Genomic DNA, 19,805 nt, shown 5'->3' with positions numbered 1-19,805 from the left:
ACATTCAGCTTGTAGCCTCCTTGCAAAATCGCCTCTGCCTTGTCATGTGACGCACTATTTTTCCTGCATAAAAAATGGCTAAAACATTTGCAGAGGAAATGTATAGTATACCCCTTCTTAGAATGGAAAGGAAGCAGATATTTGCAATGTATCTCTCAAATGACACCAATGTCAAGGACCTGTGTGTTTCTGCAAAAAAATGAATATCTGTTTCAAAGTGTTTTATGTTCCGTCAGAACGGTCAAGAAAGGAGGGTTTTAAACAAATGGCCGTTTTGAGTGAAGCACAGCCAACACTGGATCAAACGCTACAACATTTTTAAGCCCACTGCCCCTCATAATGACAGGCTAAATTCTGTAATCACCAGTGAATATAAAATACTTTATCTGCACAATTACTTAACAAGTCAACTGTGATGACTCATGTCATCTGTAATCTCTTGTCGTTACGATGGCAGAGAAAGAGAGTTTAGTTTCCCAGTATTTTTTCTTCCTTTGGGCATTTATATTTTTTTTTAAAAATGATTGGATATGGAATGATTTTAAAATATTATTTTAATTTTAAGGTTTTGTAATTTTATGTTGTGCCTCTATATGTCTCCATGCTTTAATGTTCCAAAGGTCTCTACTTCTTCTCATACTGCCTGTGCTGCTGTACCTCTTTTCACCCTCTGTCTGAAACCAGTCTGCTCTGATTGGTTAGCTGGCCGGATCTTTTGTGATTGATCAATCGCGTAGAGATGTACCACCCCTTAGCCTATCACGAACAATGTGTTGTAGCACCAGCCAATAGATACACGAGTGTTACTGTACATGGTGATGACACTATGTCGCAGCATTAACACAAAGGAGTCCAATCGAGGAGTTTTAGGCAGGGAAGGAGTGTGTGAGAAACTGTCTCTGGTATTAACAATGGGATTTAAGCCTTTGCAGACCATGTACATGCACTAAAACAATTGAACACACTACAGGGAGAGGAAAACCCCATAAAGCATGATAGGGCCTCTTCCACCAAGGACATGCTATTTGCTCGTTGAACTGGTATGACCCAAAAATAGAGATAACCTCAGTCAATACATTCAATCAAGAAACCGAATTGAAAATGGAAAAAACTGGAGTACGTGTTGGAAGACAACCACTCAAGCAAAAAGGAAAACATGCTTATAACATTCTCATATATTGTACTTACCTAAGGCATAATGTTAAGAAAAGTCAACAAAACGATGAGAGTGAGTCATTTTTCATTAAGGTACGATGTACACAGTGTGGGTCTGGCACGTCCTGCGGCTATTTGGAACCTCTGTGTGGAATCACATCTCTCTTTGTATTTCCACTTTTCCTGTACCATTACATACATTAAAAAACATCCATATTGGAGTTGACATATTATAAATGTGCAAATGTGTCATTTTGGTGAAATACATCATTTTAAAAAAGCCATGGTGGGTGATATTATTGACGTTATTCAAGAACTGATGTGATGGAGTTGCAGACTTTGAGAGCTTAATTAAATTAAATGGCCAGTCTTGCCACTTTGAGTTAATATCTCAATTGATTTTGACAAAGAGAACAAGCTCACTTATTTGCCTTTCACACCAATCTGTGATTTTTTAGATGAATAGATTACCTGTCTTCACAAGACTTGGGAGCACTTCTTCCAGGCAGCACTTCCTGTAACTTTGTGCGGCTGCCAGAATCCCATCTTCCCTGCAGAGTTATAGGTCTAGCTACTAAATGCAGTGTTGGATCCTGAATCTCCCCCTTTCTTTTGGAGCAAACAGTAAGCTTGATGAGATGTGGGAACCCCCGAGCCTAATCTTTTTTTCGAGCATTTCAGCAGCCGTATTCATTGGAGAGCGGGACAAAGCAGAGCATTCGTTCCCCAAACATCTGCTCTCTTTAGGGATGACGGAGCCGTATCGGTCACCTACCTGAGCCTCGTGTGTGTAGATGTATGTATGTGTGTTTTTGCAATGTGTGTTCATATCCAGTACTGGAACACTCGCCAAAGCAGATCCTCTTAGTTGGCATTGCATGTATGCAAATTGAAATGAGTCTCTTTTTGTGATACCTCACACTTTGAACACATTTTAAGGGAGAAAAGAGATGGAGTGTAGGCGCATGCTTTGCAGGGGGTGGAGGGGGCTTGATTAAAACATTTCATTATAATTTCTCCAACAGTATCCGCTTTGTCATTTTTCTGCTAGCCAACCCTGAAATCATCCTCAAAGTAGGGAAACAGGAACTGATAAACTTTACATCTTCCCCTCCGTGCTGACTAATGAGGTTTATGGCCCTAATTAACCCAGTTATCTTCTCTTCCAACGACTGTCAACAATACCTCTCAAACTGGCGCCAGCGGTAAAACACAGCCTTTGTGAAATTATAATATATGACTGCCAGTTGCACTCATCCGGCTGTTTTACAAACAAATACAAAGGATGAGTTCCTGTCGTGTCCTCGAAAAAAAAACACATCAAAGCAAAACATGTTGCATTGTAAAGCGCAGCTACAAACAATCACGAACACACACGTACATCTACAAATGGGCGTATAAAAGTGTCAGACATGAAAACTCAAAGTATGAAAATTCAAAGTGATAGCAGATTGCTTTGCTTTTTTGTTTTGCTCAAACGTTTGTGAAGGTGTTTTTCTGTGAACTGCTGGATTAACTGTTTAACCTCCTAGATATGTTGTAGCTCTAAATTAGGGATTGAATGGTTTGACTTTTTTTTTTTTTTAAATAACCCACCAAAAACCCCAACATAAGGCAATAACATGTAACACTAGAACCGCCAACGGGTACATTTTACCCGCAGCTGTTTTTTGATTGTATGTAACTTGTTTTCAATAATATATTAAAGTCTCCCAGTCCGTGACTTTTCCTGAAAGTGTGTTATGTATCACCCTCTGTTGTTAACAATTGTCAATATGAAGTCAGATTGAAAAAATCGCCAAAAAAATTACCATTTATACCTATATCCGCCAGCGGGTAATATTTACCTCATAGAAAATGCAGCGTAAACATGACGTGTTGCTATAGCAACGACTTTTGTCTACTGCGGTTCCTTATAGATAGATAGATAGATATATTGATAGAGAGAGAGAGATAGACAGATAGATAGTTATATATAGTGTAACATCTTGGAGAATACAAGGTCTTGGATGACTGAGCTCACGTTGAGGACGTAATGCATGTGTGCAGGTTACGTGACTTGAATACAGATGGACACTCGGAATGAGAGAAGTAGTCCGCGTCATCTGTTTATGTAGACAATTATATGTTCATAGAACAGAACATTACAGATAGATTGATAGACAGTTATAGATAGAGAGATTTGTACCTAAACAAAACACAAGTCTAACACCAAGCGTTTTTAAATGAGCACTCTTAGCGATATTTTATACTTCCTGTTATCTGCACAAACTATATCATGTGAAAAGCTGAGAGTCCACAGATTCTATTGGTATACATTTCATCCCTGTGCAATCAAAACTCACTGTTCTGTATGATAAATAAAAGAACATTGTACCTTGAAAATCAATAGCGGGTACATTTTACCCGTTGGCGGTTTTAGGTATACAGCGACCTCTGGCGGTTCTAGTGTTAACACTAGAACCGCCAGAGATTTTTTTATACCTAAAACCGCCACCGGGGTCAAATTGACCCGTTATTAGAATGCATTGATTTTCAAGGTAAAAGTATTGCTTTAAAAAGAAAAATGGTCCTGTGGTATTGGTGTTTTGACTAGCAATGTTGTTAAATTGTTTAGTTTATCAACGCTACAACATAGCGTTTTGTGAGGCGGTTGTCGTTGTTGGGTGAAAAGCAAACAGCTGTTTGCTGCGGAGCGCAGGCGGAAGCAGTCTCCCGTGAGCGAGAGCGCGCTCCTTCACTACGGACTGTCGCTATCAATATCTATATATCTCTCTCTCTCTCTCAATCTATAAGGAACCGCAGTAGATAAAAGGTGTTGCTATAGCAACACGTCATGTTTGTTTACACGCAAAATCAATAGCGCGAAAAGGGGTGGGGTCAATATGACCCGCTGGGTGGAAATAGGTATAAATGGCAATTTTTTTGGCGATTTCTTCAATCTGACTTCATATTGACAATTTTTAACAACATAGGGTGCTACATAACACACTTTCAGGAAAAGTCACAGACTGGGACTCCAAGAAACACAACGTTTTCAACAAGTGCCCCAAAATGACATGTCTTTACCAAAGCCTTAGTCCTTAAGAACACTGTATTTGTTGTTCCTAACGAAAGCTTTTTCTATGCTTGTTGGCCTTTTTTCTACAACCGAGCAGAGTTTTAGGTCACTGAAAACTGACATTTGTAAAACACTAGGGTCGATATTTTTGAGAAACTTCACTTTCAATATTTTCGTGTAGACAAGGAAGGACATTTTTTAACGTGATAATTTGTGCTAAAAAGGACATGGCCAATATGGTGATGTTACTAACCTTGTTAATAGGATGTGTTTATGTTTAAAACATAGATATAGAGTCATTTTTCAAGTATATATTTTTTAACAAAGGCCCCAGAATGTTCTACATTTCCCCTAATACAATATCCTGACGACACAGACCTCAAACCAGTTTTAAATGTTACCTGTATGTGTGTCCTAACCTGTACACTGGCCATGACAGCAATTCAATTGTGTTTTTGCATGTTTATGGACATGATTTCTTTTTTTTTCGTGGACAAGACTTTATTTAAAGCGTAAATGGGGACAAAACTTGTTTTAAAAAATATCCCTTTAAGTGGACTATGCCTGTAACCATTTAGCAGCTGTAAAGATATAGGACAGCAACAAAGGAGAGAGTAACATTGCTATACAGTGTCAAAGTCTGCGGAGCGAGGCGTTGACACTTTGGAGTTATTTTAACCCTTGATATACTACTATCTGTCCCCAAACCTAACCTAGACGTTTTTGTGTCTTAACCAAAAACCCATTGTCACATTGTAAATCAGATTTTTTTTAGATTGATTTGTAACAGTCAAGGCAACTGATAAAAAAACATTTCATTAACAGAATACAAAATCCACCATTTCGTTATTACGGATTACATCTTGTGTTATTGGCTATTCATCAGTAGTTATATATTCCTTTTTGTTTGCAATAGAATAATAAACTCCAAAAACCAACATAACAGAAATCCAAATAGATGAATTTGGGACCTGGGAGAAGCAGAAATATGCGAAAAAAAGAACCGCCAACATCAATCACAGTTATGGAGCATATGAAAATCCATTGTATCTACTGTAACCTTTTTATACAGCAGGAGTCTCAAAGAACAAACAGCTTTCTGTAGCTGGCTTCTGAAACATGCCATCCATTCATGTTAATAAGCAATTCTCAAAAAATGAGTAAACGTCATGAAATATCAAGCTGTTTGAACATTGATTAAACAGGAATAAGCAAAGCTCCGAGGTTATCTGCCTGTTAGTCCGTTTGCTGGGGTTTGGTTGTTACTGCTAGACAGAAATCCAAATTGTCTAAAATTGCTGTGTTCTAAATTCAATCGAAGGAGTTGATCAACATTTAAACCAGGTAGCAGTAGACCTGGCCAGCGTGTGCCACACATACACCAGTCATTTGTTATAGTGTGTCATTATTTTCTAGGATCAGAAACTGACCTAACATCAGAAACGACTTTTGTAAGATCCCATTCGATTTTTCAACCAATATTCACAAAGACATGCATTTTAACATTGCATCTTATTACAAATGGGAAAGGCAGTCTTTTTTGGGGGTTTTATTTGGCAAACAATCCATATAACGTAAGGTTTAAGAACATGTCTCAATAGAAGGAGAGGAAAATGTTGCAAATAGTTTAGAATGCTGTTAACCCTAGCTAAAGGCTCACGATTGTGGCTACTGTAGCTTGATGTTTATGCAGCCAGCTTGAGCCTTAAAATGACAGAATGTGAAAACAGAAGGGTCATTTTTATATAACTTAAACATTTTAACATCAGGTCTTAAAGTATATGCAAAGCTATTGTATATGCATGTACTTGTTTAAGGTGACCAACTGTTTTTTTCTCCACCAAAACAGGCATTTATCCTATCTGTGATCTAAACCAAATGTAACGTAAAGTGATCCCACTATGTGTTGTTGGAATCTTTTAGGAAATAGTTTGACGATTATAAGGATAGATTTGTGAATAGCAACTACATTTGACCTGAATTTGTGACATTACATTTTAATCTCGTCCCTTGACTGCAGGGACGAGAACATTTATTCTATCTATTTGTTTGCCTTTTTCAGAAAACTGCTTACTCAAGCGTCAAGGAGCATAAGAAATAAATCACATCTGAAATCCCATTTTATCCATCAACCAATATTTACAACAACAAAAAGATGGAGAAACTACCCAGAAGACATCTCCAAGGCCCAGCATGGAAACAGATCAGGCCAACATATCCGTTCTCTCACAGATGCAAGATCGTATTTTGGCTGGAGGAAGCACTAACCTGATGAAAAACCAAAGCAAATGGACCTTTTTTAATACGGCGACAATTAATTATGGAAGACGGCTTGCAATGAAGCCAGCCACCTCACACTCTGCAATCAACATTCCCATCATCACGCAAATAGGAAAAAAATTATGCTAAATATAATAACAAAAAGCTAACTCCCATATGTCCATGCTCCCACGAATCAATTCTATACAAACCTTGATATTTGATTGTCAATATAACTAGGCAAGTACAGACAGAACATGTGTGTGTGTGTGTGTGTGTGTGTGTGTATCTCAGAATGTATGTGCGTGTTAATATTTTCCTTGATAACTGTGGCAGCAATAGGAGATTAATTATTAATTATAGAGTCAATCAATGACTCAGCTGGCGGTCCATATGTGTGTACATGTGAGGCTTTTAACACGTTGAAATGAAGTGTGCAATTTCCAATCTTCAAGGGTGTTGTCGCAAATCATTTGAAGCTATTGTACATTTTCGAGCTGAAAGCAAACAGGGGAAAAGTCACCTTAATAATTGCTACCCAGACTGTAAAACTTCTGGCTTGCATGTGTTTTATATGGGCTGCATATCACAGAGTGAGCAAACAGAGACTAAGGCTTCTATAAATCTCAGTAAAACACAAATAGATCTATTCGGCTGGTGGCCTTTCACACACAGGGACAAAGGTTGCAATGCATTCCTTTTGCACTTTTCTCTCTGGATTTTTTTTTTAGCTTCTGTCTTCTACTGGAACATTGGCCAAATACAACATGATTCTGGTCTATTCTTACTTCACTTCCTTTAGGAGATGTAGAAAGCATGCAATCTATTAAGGCTGTTATTTTCACGTCATCTTGTCTCAAATGTGTACGTTGAAAATACACCCTTCAACATTTCCTTTGTAAGGCAGCTTTAAACTGCTCCCCCCTTTCTTTGGTGTTCGGTCAGTTTTAACTGCTCCAAAAACCATTAATCATCACTAACTTGTATTGTACCCGTTCAAGCTATACACACTGTCTTAGACTACTGGTTTACAGATGCTGTCACTGCAGTGAATAAGCAAAAAATAGACACTGAAAATGAATCCCAAAATTAACATGGTTGTCGATTTGTTGGTGTGAACTATCTGATGGATGAATATAATCTAGGTTGGTTTACCCATTCAATTCCTATGGTTCATTTTTTTGACCAGGAAAAACACAGGTATTACAAAGATGAAGTGCTGATCAGCAATTGTATAAATATTATGTTGAAATGCCTACAGTTGAGTCATAAGTCCTTGAGTCAATCAAATCTAAAACACAATATTTGTGATTGATGACAGTAGTAAATTGGTCAGATTTGACTCGAACATGACAGGAGTGTTGAAGATTTGTTTTGTGGCGATAACCCCCTAATCCCACCAGGAGCGTCTGCGCTGCGTTGCGCTGCGTTGCGTTGCGCTGCGTTGCGCTGCGTTGCGCTGTGTTGCGCTGCGGCTGCGGCGTTTTTAGCGATCGCGGCCACTCTAGTCAATGAGTGCTATTCCACCAGACCCGCTGCGCCGCGCTGCGCCGCGGCTCGAAGCGTCCCAGAAGCTCCTCGCCGCAAGGAATTTCTAAAATATAGGATGAATCCTATTTTTGACGGGGCGCAGCGCGGCGCAGGCAGGAAGTGGAACGTTCATCCAACAACTGCGAGGCTGCACACACGACGCTCCGCTTCCGCAACGTTTTGAAACGCGCCTGGTGGGTTATGACGCAGGAGGAGGTCGCAGCGCGGCGCAGACGCTTCCGGTGGGATCAGGGGGTAACATGACATAACGAGGGAGATATTTGACGTACATTTACGTACTGATTCATTTTAGTCAAGCTTTTAGTTTGTCCTTGGTTATGATAGTTGAATCGCTGATGCTAGCCTGTTTTAGTGAAAAGAAGTACCCACTTCAAACATAATGAAATTGAGTACATTACTTTTTGTGCCTCACTGCAAATGTGCAGCAAGAGAAAGGAAGTGTCTCTCTGTGCTTTTACAGCATTATGTTCACTCTCTACATTCAATTACCAGTGACCTCGGGGCGAAGTTCCGTTTAATGCAACAGTCCGACTTCATCTGACATATTTTACTTTAACACCCTTGTCAGTCTCAAACCGCCCAATGATAAAAAGGTCGGTCCACTTTTACAGACATTCTCCCTTTTTTGCCTTTTTCTCATCTTGTCTTCTCAACCCACTCTTTTCCATCGGCTCAGATTAAAGTCAAACTGGTCTGTTTGCTCATTATCATAAAATAATGGGATGTGGAGATTGAGCAGATCCTGGCAAGACTTGACCCCGAAATACCACCAAAACCTGCTTCGTCAGTCATTTCTTCTTTTCATGCCAAGTTCTTTACTTTCTACCCCTTATCTTCTTATTTCAGACTTTTTACCTGTCTTTACCTCCCACTTCCTTCCTTGCAAAAATAGGTTATGATCGCATATATTTCCATCGCATTTCACGCAGAAAAGGCCCTCTTCATTACATCAAACACTGATTAGCTTTCTTACATCCCACCCACCCCTTACCGAAAGCAATAGAGAACCATTAACTCCACAGAGTATTTCCATTCCCTTGTGATGTGTTTACAGTGGCTGTGGGTGGGGGGTGGCAGATTTCCTTTTGTTTTCCCTCCTCTCCCATTCTCTCCCCAGCCATCACACCTACGGATGATGCCTCATCCAGTGATATCAGGCACCCAACACTTAACAGTAAGAACAAGGAGCCCTGTCAGGCGTGTAATTCCTCCTGTTGGCATTAGTCTAGAAGCCTATAGATGGCTCTCTGCTCAGTCACAGTTGCCGTGTTAAAGTGTTTTTCAAGCACAATTTGACTCCTTTTCAAGTGTGTGCTCATCAGAGACATCTGGTTTTTATCAGCGACAAGCAAATCCATAAGCAACCTGAAAGGAAAGCACACACGAAAAAACCACAAGCCTGAAATGGACATGCTAACAACGGGAAAATTGAGAAATGTGTTAAGTGGGTGAGTTCTTCCTTTTTTGTGGGGCAGGAGAGCAATTCAAGGAGAGAAATCTCTCTTTTCATAGGAGGAGACAGTGTGCCTTTCAGGCCTAGACACGGTCGGGTTCACCAGTCTCCCAGGATAGATGAGGACAGCACTGAACAGTGGCCCTGTTGTGGCTCTATACAAACTCTAAGAATCTGGCACTTCTGCCTAACACTGGCAAGTGGCAATGCGAATAACAACGGTGATTCACATATTTTCCCCCCCATAAAGCTTTGCTACAAGACCACCTTCTTGCAACTGGAGTGGGTTTCTCCCTGGCTCAATATAAAGTTATGTTTAAATAACACCTATGCCAGCCTACCCTTGGGCCAATATGATTGCATTTAAAATGTTATTTGTTTTCTTCCAGGGCATTTGGCAGATAATCAGAGCATCCACCGACAGCCCCACAAGGCTGCCCTGACTCATGTGCCCTATTCCAGGGTTACTGCTTGAGGCTGAAATGTATAATTATGAAATCACTGAGACTTTTTATTTTTTTGAGCAAGCGAGCTGGGTTTTGTGTGCCTCCCTGGTGCTTGGGAAACGGTGCTGCGTGCACACATCAGTGTTAGAGATCTGATCCTACAGGCAAGGATGCCAATACACCCTAAGGAATATAGATTAGATATGTTTGTTGGGAAAGGCAGATAGAGGGTGGCTGTATTGGGGTGGGGGGGGGGGAGTGGAGAAGTGAGGCAAGGAGTGAGGAAGGGCGGAGATGAGTCTGATTGTGCTCATGTATGTACTGACAAGGCATGACAATCAATATGGTGTATGCTTTTCCTGAAAGCAGCTGGAGATGGTTTGTTTATATGCATGAGTCATGGTCGTGCATGACATGAGTGACTGTGTGTGTGTGTGTGTGTGCGTGTGTGTGTGTGTGTATTTGTGTTTCTATGTGAGTTTGTACTTGTATTATGGTCAAGCCTCAGAAAGCAATACATGTACAACAGCACAGCAGATGTGTATCCAGGTCGAGCACACTGCTGTTATGTTATTTTCCAGAAAAGAAACAAAACACATTTGCAGAAAATATCCACAGGTAGGTGATGTATATGTTTTATATGTTATATTCATACATCCAAATTCGATACAATAAAATGCATGATGTCAACAACTCACCGCGGTTTGGAACAGCAGGTAAAGTTGAACTCAGTATTTCCCATTATCTTGCTGAATCTCGGTGGATCTCAACTGCCGATATTGTAAACTCATGTCACAGTTTATGAGGATTCAACAGCAACTCCGCGGAGAGAGGCAAAAAACAGCACTCCAAAAAACACTAGTACACACTCAGGGATCTGAGCAGAGGGAACAGTGATCGGTGCTGAAGGCTGCTCCGGAGCAATCCGTCGCACTGGCGAGAAACTTTGACTTTCGCTTGGGGGGTGAAAAGTCGTCTTATCCCAGTGTAATTCAGTTCCTGGAAGCAGAGGCTTTGACCTTTCTGGGGGATAATGACTTTACAAAATGAAATCATCCAGCAGGAGATGTAGTCAAGAGGAGAGACGAGGAGAGAGAGGAGGAGGAGGAAGATGAGGAGAGAGACTCAAGGAGCGCAAAGGGGCTGTCGGTTACAGGACTAAAACGACGCGTCTGCGCATTTGTTTCAGCCAAACACCGGCGGGGTCCAGCCTCGGACATATGCGACGGAATGCAGCTAGTAGGACGCAGAAAGACACCCCATGAAGACTGTTAAATATCCCGTTATGAATTCACCCCCAGCGGCGTTTTTCTCCCCAACTTGTCCCGCCTACTGCGCATCGCTGTGTGGAGGAGCGCAGGAGCTATGGAAGCTGGATGTACGCGCCCCAGCAGGGTATAACAGCCATGGACGCCTGAGCTCTCTGTGTTCCCTCTCTCCCATTCAGTCACATGTTTAAGACACAAGTAACCCTCTGTACTAGCCGCCAAAGGAGTATAGACTAACGTGGGCGACGTGGGGAGAATTCTAACAAGTTAACAGTCTCTCCTTTTCACTTTAAATTAAAAGCGCGGGTGCGCACTAAGCGAAATAGCACTCTTATCATTAACTGTATGCCCCATAGTTCTTGTCGCAGTTATTTATAAAAGGAGCAATGGGAGTTATTGAATATCCTTATTACTGCTCATGGTCCGGTTCAAAAAAGCGTCCTCCAGAGAGGATAACAACATGTAAATCCTGATCTGTGAGAGCTGTCACATTAGACAGAGAGGAGCGAAGGTGCTGAGCATAATGCTTAATCCTCTTTTGGTTTTGTCTTGTGGAGCATGTCGATGCATGAGCCATGAGTCATTAAGTGGCACTACAAATGCTGCTCTGCTAAAAGCCCCATGCAGCAGACAGGTTACTAAGTGAACGAATACGCTGACATTTTCATAATGACTATGGCAGCACACATTATAGTGCTGTTAAACTGTATGCTAATGCTACTTGGATCAATTCATATTTTATAGATCCGAACTAGTGTAAGAGAAGGGTTTGAACTCAAAACAGACACATTTCTTAGATTTTTGCTTTTAAAATGTACATTTTATTTCAGTTTATTTTATTTACTCTAATATATATATATTTGTTAATCAAATGCAATCACCTTTTGGCTTTTCGGAAACACTGATCAACATTTACCAACTTTTTCTGACATTTTGTTCAACAAATTATCAATGAGAGTTAGTAATTGACAGATTAATAACCATACAAATAATTGATGTTCAATCCAATATCCTGAGATTTTATAGAACAATTGATCAGTTAATTAAGAAAATAAGACTTGAATCCCCCTTATAGCCTATACGTTTTATAATGTTGTTATGCAGATATCACAGTATCTCATGTGTGCAGGATGACCAAGTGCATTGTGATAAGTGTTTGTAGGGAACACCTGTCCAATGTACCAAATGATGAAATTCAAATGCTATTTTGTTGTGATTAGTGTTTTCATGCGGACAAATGCAGGCTTGTTATACATACTGGAACTGTTGAGACATGTATCTAATGTGAAGGATTGGGGTGCTGCATCAGTACACTGTGGGTGGTGTCCATAGCCCATTTGTTAATTCTATATTCTTCCAGGGCTACATAAAAGACACTATATCTACCCAGAAACAGCATCAATTAATCTGTGGAAGCAATCAGGTCGTGGAATTCTACAGGCACAGCAGCCTCAGTGTGGTGCTAATTAACCCAGTTCCCCGTGCGTTTCAGCGTCCATTTAGTATGCTGTGCTGTCCTGAAGCTGTCCGTGCTCTGAAGTTGATTTATGACGCGTCCCAGCAGAGATTTGTGCCAGATTCGGTGTGACAAAGACTCCGTTCTATATTCCTAACTGTCAATTCTGATCAAGATGTTGGCGCCAAAAACATCTTGTTGAGAAAGTGTCATTCATTTAACCGTTTCCTTAAGTGTATTCATCCATCCGCGTGCAGCTTTAGAGAAACAACAGCGCTGTTCCCATCCCGTTCCATGTATCATTCTTGTTAAAGCTTTCCAGTTCTGCGATTGTTGTTGTCGGTGATAATCTTGTGGACAGGCGTGATGTCCGTGGTGCTGAATAACCATCAACAAGCTGTTTGGAACATCTGGGATCATCAAGGTTTAACTTTTCGATTAAAAACTGTTCAAATGGAGCTTTGGATGAATGATTTTAAGTGTTTATCCATGCCTTATCAAGAGTGCTCTCCTTACATAACAGCAAACAAAACATGATAATTACCAACCACTTAATATGATTGTGTTTTGTTTGACGAAAAACTCCCCCAGTCAACACTTTAACAACGGAAACACCTTTATCTCTTCACATTTCCTTTTCTTCTTGGCCACAACCCGCTAAGAACTGTAATTCCATTAATTTAACCATTAACCATTAATGACAGCCATTAGCATATTAATGAGCGATGTTCATGAAACGGATCTCCATCATGTTTGGTGGAACTGGAGCAACCCAGTGGATTTGCCGCTGCAGCGCCTGTGATGAGCTAGGCTGTGTAACTCATTTACACCTTAAGCACAGACTCATTAGGGACCTTGGGAGTGCTACAGAGAGCGTCACTTTTATTTGAGCCCTGTGACTTGTCTGGACGGGTGCAGAACATGTTCCACCAACAGGAAGGCTGTTATGTGAAACATTTTGACTTTCGTTTCCAAAGAAGAGTTCACGTCCATGTAAAATATGAGTAATGTCTGATTCAGACAAATAACCTTTCAGTGGTCGAGGCAGTTTGGTTTTGCTTGTTTGTTTTTACATTTCTGACAATACTTATGCACACAACGGGATTTGCATTTTCTCCCCATTCTCTTCTCCATCTTAGGGGATCTCATAACGTCGCAGGATGCCTGACAGTCAGGCTCCATCGGACTCTTAAGGCAATTCCTCCCCAGTCACACACAAGCTGAACCCCTCTATAATTTGACCTTAGCCATCTCCAATACCCCGCCGGCTGCAATGGAGGACAGTTGATTCAGATAGCTCCATTCTGCTGGGCTTGTGAAATGCATTTAGGTCTGTTCAACTAAAGGCCCATTCATTTTGGCTCCATTTCACCGTCTATCATTTCCCCAAGAATACCATCAGACCGGCAGTTATCTATTCTATATTTAAAGCAGCCAGGATTATTTGGTGCAGGGGATGAATATACCTCATACTTCATACAGATTACCTCAAGCTATCTTGTGTTACCTTCCATCTATTGCCGCACTACAGATTCAGTATTAGAATATAAGCCGGCGCCTGCGGTATCATACCCTGTTTGTTATGCTGTATGCTTATCACAGCTTACCCAGGACAAAAGGTTCACCAACAGAAGGAAGTTTTAAAAAGCTCAGAGGCAAAATGTTACTTTACATTTTTTGTCTGATCACAGAGCACATTCTGCTACAACACCTCTTAACTTTTTGAAAAGTTGAGCAGCAATCACCATTATTCATAAAAATCTCAAGAAGAAGCCCATTGACACGGCTTCTTACTGGGCGCTGAATAAGACTTAATGGTGTTCAGGGTTAATGTGTTAATCTACTGGTTCTGCTCATATCATAACCAGTTCCTAAATCACCCTGCTGTTGTTCCTAAATCACCCTACTGTTGTACTCATAATACCATTAAGAATAACATCACTTTGTGTAATGGTGAATACGAGGCTTCGTGATGACCCTGATGAGAGAAGGAATTAAGTTGATACCACAGGCAGTGTTATAAAAGGTGAGATAACCTTGTTTTGGGCTCAAAGCAGCGACGGTAATACTGCGATAGTCATCAGTGATTTCATTCAAGATATGTATCATGGTATGACAGCTTCAGTGCTTAACAGTGTGTCTGCTAACTCGGTGGGATTTCAGGATTGATAAAGCAACTGTGGAGGGGGATGAGGAAGGTAAGCTGCTTTGTTTACACTTGAGTAAACACGGATCACATTTGCAATATCAGTGCTATTCTTCACATATGATGCCATACATCTCCAGGCTTAGAGGACTTTAGTAAAGTTTTAACTGGAAATGCAAATGTTCTTTCTGCGGTTGGAGAAGTAACACAAATAAGTTGTTTGCACAAATCCCTGGACAGACTGAAAGAAAAATGATTTAACAGTTAAAGTACCCTTAGGTGATGCACTGAACTTCTTACCATCTCTGTTAAGCTGTTCATTGGCCAACAAAACAACAATATAATAAACATGTGACGAAGAATTCCCACTGCAAACGCTCCCTTGTTTTTGCTGCAATGTATTATTTTTCAAATGTCTAGTTGAAAACTTACAAAAATGTAAAAAATAATTGTGGTCTGTAGCCCAGTGTCTATGCGTCTTTGTTGTTACACATTTCAAAACGGCAGATATTATCAGTCAGTCCTCTTCCAGGAAAATACATGGGTTATTGAGAGGCGAGATATGGATAGACCTGTGTTCATTTCTACTTTGAGTATGTGTAGGGAGGGAGGAAGCCTATCATTGAAACCCACTGAACAGATAGGTTGGAGATTTATCAGAAATGATATAGTGAATGAGAAGGCTTCTCCATTACCCATCCATCACAGATGATGTATTGCAAATAAACTACTAGGCCGCAAGAAGCTCTTGCTGAGGGGCTGACCTCCTTGATGAAAGCAACAACTCCCCCATGGCCATCCCTGTATACACTGCCTCCTCTTTTCAATACAACAGCAGAGCTTGTTTTTGTACGAGGGAACTCATATCAACACTACTTGTTGGGGGGTGGTGTGTGAGCACTGACCGAAAACAAGAAAAACACACAATTTGTCTCCAGACACGGGAAGGAAAGCCCCCACTCCTCAACATCAGCGCTCGAAGGTGAAGTCAGAAGGCTATTGTCACACCGTGCAGCTGGAGTGCGTCTTCACTAGCTTGCACCTGTTTTATTCGACATTGATGGTGATAAATAGACTCTTGCTGAGCCTGCATTTTGTGTTTTGATGTAAATGTTTGATGACTGAGTCTGAGAAAATCTGTCCCAAGCTGTGTTTGATTTTTCACTTTGGTGGCCCCAAACTGCCGCCACTGGAGGAGACTTGATTTGTATTTCTGTGTGAAGTAAACAGACATTTTCAACCTACACGATGTGACTCATCTTTCAAGAGCTGCACAAGACATGACCCTCAGCAATGGTAATATCCTGACCATAACAGTCTCGTTTTAATAGCAATGTTCTACTTAAGATTTTCGCCCACAGTCCTGATTGCACTCCTTTGAATATTGGGTTGACCTCCATCAGCAGACACTTTATATTACATTTCCTTTTATACTGTACATGCATTGCCCAATGCATGCATTAAAGTTAATGAGCCAATGTATACACTTTTTAAAACAATTTTAATGTCCATACATTAAAGAAATATAGCCTATAGCTTAGGGTTTCCAATACAAGGTAATATCCTGTATATTGTTTTTCAGCAGGGATCTGGAAAGGATTCAGACGGCCTTTTTTGTTTCCCATGAAGAAAATATAGAAGTACACACACTCATGTCAGCCAAAAGCATTTTTAGTCACTTACATTTCAAGAAATGTTAATGTTATTACTAGCAGTGGTATTATGAATGATTGACTGTTGTACCAACTCTGTCTCTTAGAAATACAACTCATTTCTAACAGAATACAGAATGTGTAGGAAATAATACTGAATACATATTTTGTTTTCCTATTAGCTGTTCCTAGCAACTTAAGCATCATTTAACACTTTTAAGTTTGTTTAATTAACTCACAGTATTTAGTTAAGGTTATGGACTGATCCTTGGCCTGGTTTTACACAGTAAAAGTCCAGAGTAACTTAACAGTTTGAAACAGGAAGTATTATTTGTATATGAACAGTTGTTGCCTAAAATCACCTGGTATGCATACACAAGTCCCTAATAATACATATTTCCTAGGTATACCCAGCCTAATCATTGGCCCTGATCAACTTCCTTTGGCTTCCAAGCTTGTGAACATTTTCCCTTCAGCAATTTTGAAATATTATCACCACATAATAGGAAAAACAGATTATTATTATTATTATTATTATTATATTGCATATCAACATTATTTCGAGAAGACAGATTTGGGGTGTGCACATGTCACCTATGAAATATTCATTCTGATATTCTGAAGTCTTCCGAGAGAACTAGGAGGTTGTGGCTCAGTGGTTAGTGCGCTGATCTTCGGATCACGGGGGCACATGGTTTGAATCCTGCTGCAGTCAAACATTCCGCTTCACCCCAAATTCTTCCTGGGGATTGCACACAGTATTGAATGTATGTAAGTCGCTTTGGATAAAAGCGTCTAACAAGTGACATGTAATGTAATCCATCTATCACAATGTGACCACGCCCTAAGGCATACTCTGTTTTTGTCAATGTATTTATAGGAAGGAAAGGAACCATTATTTACAAAATAAACATAATGCTTAAACTATCCTTTGGGATGCCAACCACCTCTGGTAAATGTGGTAAAAAGGTAATATTTTTGTTGGGAGAAATCAGGTAATTTTCTCGTAGACTTCGATACATTCAAACTTCTTTGTGAGATCAGTGGAGTCACACCCTTTTGGTTTAACCCTTATGTTGTGTTCGGGTCTCCCGTGACCCGTTTCAAGTTAAAATGATATAATAACTACGCTCTAGTTTTTTTTATTGGAACAAGGCTTCATGATCTCCTCCACAACAGCTATATAAACACTACGAAACTGATTTTGACCATTTTAGCCAAGTCTGAAGGTCTCTAAAAAAAATAAGTGCATCATTTGGTGTTGCAGAATTGTTTTGGGTGACTCTAGGTCAAATTTGGCCCAATCAAGATTCATCTTTGACTTTAGACACCCCAGCCCCATCCCCTTCATCCACTGCAACAATAATTGTTCACACCATGAACGGTAACAGCTTTGGAACACAACACAAGGGTTAAGGCACTCTAGCACTAGTTTTACTCCTCAGACACTGAGGTCGTCGCCTGGTGTCCATGTGCTGCTCGTTGCTTTTACTTGACATTTTTTCAATAAGACACAGAGCAAAAGGACGCTGCCCAAGGGAGATGTGGCAGATATGGTATTTTCAAAAGGTCATACAGAACAGCAGAAAAGAAAGTACACGTTCAACCATCTTGCCTGATTTCAGTTTACTTATTCACTATTATTCGGCCAATGTCAATTTAAAGAGAGGAATGACAGTGTGGTGTTGGGATCTAGTTCTGCCTGGGTGGTGAAAAAGGACAGAATAATGATATCTCATGTTTCTTTGTTATCAGTTCCTGAGAGATGAGATGTTGCTCCCTTTAAGAATAACTTCCGTTAGATTGTATCTGGTATCTAACATAAATCTATGGCCTCTCATCCCAGCACCACTTTATGATTTAGGCTTGGGGGGTGGGTTTCTAAATTTTAAAGAAATAAAATAATATTACTGCAACTGCGCAGTGTTAGCAAATGTAATGATTTTCTTGTCATTTTCCCATTTGTGTATTCTTCTTATCCAACTTTTTTCTTTCAGCTTGAACAGAGCAAACAGATGACACAATAATGAGTGGAAGACACACAGATACATTCCCAGCATGTGGTTTGTAGAGGATTGAGCGTTGAAAGAAGAGGACAAGTAAAGGCTTGTGAAGTGACCCGGTCTGCATTACCCCTGTCACTATCTGTATTTCACAGCTTGGCCTGAAAGATCTCTGCTGACAGAGATAATACAGAGAGAGAAAGACTGTTTTGTGACAGCGTTAGGAAAAGCAGAGGAGTGGGGAAAAGCACAGAAGGGGGGAAAGTGCATGACTCAGCGAAAGGTGTCGCACCATTAAAATTACGACTGGTTTCAGACAAATCTGTAAGCTCTGTGGCTGTAGGCAGAGCTGCTTGGGCATTTGGAGGACATTACAAATTGGCACCCTACTTCTCAGGACTATAGTGAATCATTTAGTACACCTACCTCTACTTAAGCTGTCGAAGCAGTGATGGCTTTGGCACTGTGTTGTCCACAGTTAATTTATCAGGGAGGAGCTGGCGGGTGCGCTGTCTGCCCAGTTGGGTGTTGATTCTTCCTCCGTCGTTAAAGATGTCAACATCTCCAGCTTTCTTTTCTTTCTTTTTTTCAGTGAATCGAAGGCAGAATATACCACAGAAACGAGTTATGGAAGGAAGGCTTTTATATGGGTACTGATTCGAAAAATCCATATCATAATGTGCATAATTCTGCTGGGAGTCATAACCATGTCAACAGTCATGGTTAAGGTAGGTTTTAATACATAAAACAGTCAGTCATGTAGCACATCACTAGGTGAAAATGAGAGGGAAAGAGAAAAGTGAGACTGTTGGACAATAGGTATGAGTATCGGTTGAATTACCTTTGTGCTATAACTTTATGTGATGAAGAGCATTATTCTATTCTACAAAAGGGATTTTTTAAGTAGGCTATCTAAAAAGCAGCAGGCAGATCTCAACATTTGCCCTTATGGATGTATTATGTGGACCATGAGCCCTGAATAAACACACACACACACACACATTACAGTACAAGCATAAAACCTTGCTTTCCGCATTGAAGTATTACTAAACCCAGCACTTCCCACATTATGCAGAGAAACTGATTTCTTTTTTTAGGCATTACCATAATACCCTCCCGTTTTCCCAAATTAATTACTTCAATTAGAGCGGAGCTTAGCAAAATGGATTTGCTTCTTTTGGCCATAGAGCAAAAAGCAGTTCTTCCTATTTGAATTCACTCACGGAAACCTTAAAAAAGAAAAAACACATTAGGGTAACCGTACTTTAAAACGTATTTAAGTAATCTTATTAAATGGCAGGTATGCGCTGCAAGCTAGTAATTGTGTTTTTGTATTACATTTCAATGTGTTTTCA

At 40.3% G+C, this 19,805-nt stretch overlaps 1 protein-coding gene across 2 annotated transcripts in view; it reads right to left on the bottom strand.

The window, feature by feature from the left end:
- LOC117560545 (BMP/retinoic acid-inducible neural-specific protein 3-like) overlaps positions 1 to 11,358 on the bottom strand; it is a 60,648-nt gene extending 49,290 nt beyond the window's left edge. Inside the window, exon 1 of one of the 2 annotated variants that reach the window (XM_034237455.1) lies at positions 10,624 to 11,358. The gene's annotated coding sequence lies outside the window, so the exon portion shown is untranslated. The remainder of the gene's footprint in view (positions 1 to 10,623) is intronic. The other variant, XM_034237457.1, reaches the window with a different exon arrangement.
- Positions 11,359 to 19,805: the final 8,447 nt, after the last annotated feature.

Source organism: Gymnodraco acuticeps, unplaced genomic scaffold (assembly GCF_902827175.1).
Source record: "Gymnodraco acuticeps unplaced genomic scaffold, fGymAcu1.1, whole genome shotgun sequence".
In the NCBI taxonomy this organism is placed as follows: domain Eukaryota; kingdom Metazoa; phylum Chordata; class Actinopteri; order Perciformes; family Bathydraconidae; genus Gymnodraco; species Gymnodraco acuticeps.
This window is presented reverse-complemented; position numbering and strand designations above follow the sequence as displayed.